Source organism: Aulostomus chinensis, chromosome 1, assembly GCF_037954235.1.
Source record: "Aulostomus chinensis isolate RoL2024-O1b breed Wild chromosome 1, RoL_Achi_v1.0, whole genome shotgun sequence".
NCBI lineage: Eukaryota > Metazoa > Chordata > Actinopteri > Syngnathiformes > Aulostomidae > Aulostomus > Aulostomus chinensis.
In genome coordinates this window covers 5359853-5363316 of record NC_141320.1, presented here as the reverse complement: position 1 = coordinate 5363316, position 3464 = coordinate 5359853, and the positions used below count along the sequence as shown (strand labels likewise).

General features: G+C 45.4%; 1 non-coding gene across 1 annotated transcript; it reads right to left on the bottom strand.

Moving 5' to 3' along the window:
* Positions 1 to 940: 940 nt before the first annotated feature.
* Positions 941 to 1012, bottom strand: trnaa-cgc (transfer RNA alanine (anticodon CGC)). The gene has a single exon. It is a non-coding gene; the product is annotated as a tRNA-Ala (tRNA).
* Between the last annotated feature and the right edge of the window lie 2452 nt (positions 1013 to 3464).

The window sequence follows — 3464 nt, the reverse complement described above, 5'->3', positions numbered from 1 at the left end:
CCTGCTCAGCCTCCTGCATGGACCAATTCTGCAGCTCAGTGATGACGACGAGGGATTCAGCATTGAGTTCATTTTAAACTTTTTGGAGGAAACAACTGTAAATTAACCAGCAGTTACTGGTGATGCTTCACAGTTTCCAAGCTCAAACGGCCTCCTGCTTGTTGGACTCACAATTTCCAAAAAAGGTAGACATCAAAAGTCAAATCATGTTTTTGTTTGGTTTTGTGTTGTTTTGTTTTTTACTGGAGGAAAACTTCAAATTGTGATGATGTGTCTGACTTAGAAACTGAACCCCCAAAAATCAAAGTCTCCTTCTTCTGTGCCGTGATCTCAGAGCTGATCATGATTGATCTCATCAATAATCCTTGGCAGCCGACCAGTCACACACAGCCCCCCCCCCCCCACACACAAACACACACTGAGACATGCAGCAGCTCACAGTAACTGCCTCAGTCACACAGCAGATAGACTCCTTTCTATAACAAGATAAGCAGTAGAAAATGGATGGAAGTGATGATGAACTGATGAACAGGTGATTTGTCCAAAAGTCAACATCAGATTCATTTCCAGTATGTGGAAGCAGTTTCATCTTGAGGTTCCAGGTAAGAACAGCCAGCTGTGGGCTGACACACATCTCTTCAGGAGCACTTCTATGCTCCAAACTTGACAGGTTGAATTGTGTCTGTATTCTGAGGGCAGCAGGAGGACGGAGGAGTGAGGACACACACATGTGGAACTGAGAGCAGCTGTGTGTGGGATTTCCCCTCCAAAGATAAAACCAGCTCCTTCATGCTGGCTATGAAGGCTCACAGTCACACTGACCCTGCTCCAAATACTTTGATATGCAACAGACTGGTTTCTCTTCTGGTAGTTTGTTATCAACTTTTGTCACATTTATGGATCACTTGAGCTGATAAGATGAAGGCTCCAAAGGACCAGCTGGAGATGCCGGGGATTGAACCCGGGGCCTCATACATGCGAAGCATGCACTCTACCACTGAGCTACATCCCCTCTGGTAGAGACACTGTTTAACTGATGCACCAACACAAATGTAGAAACAACATTTTTTAATTATTATTCTTAATTTTAGGGATAAAAAGGAAGTCAGCCTGTGATCTCAAAGGCTCTGTGATCTCAGTAGTTTCACTGTGATGTCAGCCCACACAACCTTAGACCACAGAGGCAAGTCAGGCTCCAGGAAGCTGAGGCTGCTCCGTTCTCAGTCCAGTCCAGAGTGAAGGTTTCCCTCTCAGAAGCTTTCCAATCCAGCCCAGATCCTCTCTGACTAGCAGGAGTCTTTGACCAGGAAATGAGAATTATATTGAACGTCTGCTCATCCTCAGAATGAAGTAAAGTATTTGTGTTCCTAAAATAATCTCCAGATGCTAAGATCAATTATTAACATTGATTGACAGCTCTAAACTGACCCAACTGAAGTTTAGCTTGAGCTTTTTAATTTGTTACAAAAGGAAGTATTGGTACAAGTAAAGGCAGGCGAACTTTCCACAAATATTCAGAATTAACTTTGACAACCAAAACATGAACCAAGACGACAAAATAGTGAACATGAAAAAGGAACCAGTCCCACCTTCTTGTGTGTTCCTGCTGAAGTAAATGTTTATGAAGATTTGTTGTGTTCTTTTTCCAAATGTCCAGACAGCATTGCAGGTCTCAGGAGGAGGAGCCACTTCAGCAGGATCTGTGGGACAAATCCCCCCACGGTGAGACCTGTCCAACTCCCTGCAGCTCTGCAAGTGTTACCAACTCTTCATTCCAGCTGTTTGGTTGAATCCCATTTTTTCACCTTTGAACCTTTTGAACACTGATGAGGAGGTGAGGCTGGAGGCAAAACCACAACCTCACGTCAGCTCACAGGATGAACCAAAATGCCAGACACTTCCTGTCACTGCTCCAGCACCACCTGTCTCCCCTCCATGTCTTTACCATCTGTGCAGCTTCCTGCTGTCCCTGGACCCTCACAGGTGATCGCTCCACCTGGAGCCTCACAGATGGGTTCTAACCTCCCAATACCTGCAGCCCAGCCTCGACCCACTCAGACACAGTCACCCGTTCAAGCTGGGCCTGGTACCACACTCCAGTACAGACAGAGAGAAAGAAGACACACGGGATCCTTTGAAGAAAATGTAATAAAGACAGGAAGCCCCATCACATTGTCAGTGTTTCAGTGACTAGTGACTTCAGTGTCTATACTATAGACAATGACTCAAGAACACATTGTCTATACTATAGACAATGTGTTCTTGAGTCATTGTCTATACTAAAGACAATGACTCAAGAACACATTGTCTATACTATAGACAATGTGTTCTTGAGTCATTGTCTATACTAAAGACAATGACTCAAGAACACAGGACTCTGTGGTCTCAGCTTGAGATGCAGAGGGTCCACCAAGACCACCAGACACCTCAGCCTCCTAAAACCAGTGCACCCCCAGGATCCTGCCCCCCTCTGCTCCAACTCAGCCCTCCATTCATAACTGACTTTGTCTCAGTCTCTTCACAATGCCAGTCACTGAAACACTGACAATGTGATGGGGCTTCCTGTCTTTAATGCATTTTCTTCAAAGGATCCCGTGTGTCTTCTTTCTCTCTGTCTGTACAGCAGTGTGGTACCAGGCCCAGCTTGAATGGGTGACTGTGTCTGAGTGGGTCAAGGATGGGTTTGGGCGCTCTCACCGCCGCGGCCTGGGTTCGATTCCCGGTCAGGGAATGAGTTATTTAGAGGTTGAGGGAGAGGTGATCAGGTGGTCCACATGATGGTGGAGGTGATGAACTGTGAATCCATCATGGCTCCACTCTCACCCCCATTGTAGTGTTCTTGGTTCACTCTGCCATGGCCCCATGTTGAAGGGTGACTGTCTCATTCAGGTTCAACCCTTAGTTAGACTCTATTAAGTCACTGACTCCTGCAAGGACAAACTCTGTAATCCTCCTTAGTAGCTTTGGCTCCTTGCAGCACAGAAAGTCCATTCACTGATGTAGGAACTGGAAAACTTAGAGCTCCGTTCCTTCCTCCATTGAGAAGAACAAACACAGAAAAGAGAGCAGTTCTTCCTACAGTTCTCAGAAAGTCTGAGGGCACCAAAGAAAGGAGGGAAATGCAATCAATGTTGAATTATTTTACATTTCTTATGTTTGATCAAAGATAGAACTTAATAAGCGTCCGTGGGAATTGTTGGGTGTAAATTCATTTAGGGAGTGTTGAACTGGACCTGTTCTTCTTGTAAAGTGTAACTTTTGTTGTTATTTGGTGCTTTACAGGGTGATGACTTGACTTCATTGCAGCTTTGACCTGAGCAGGTGTTCATCCACATCTCAGTAACAGGGGACACTTTATCACAGCAGTGGACAAACATCAGCATTCATCACCCAACAGCTCCTCTGATCAACAGAACAAGCTGAAGTATTCTGAGAAGGAGGGCATCGATCCCTCTACCTCTCAC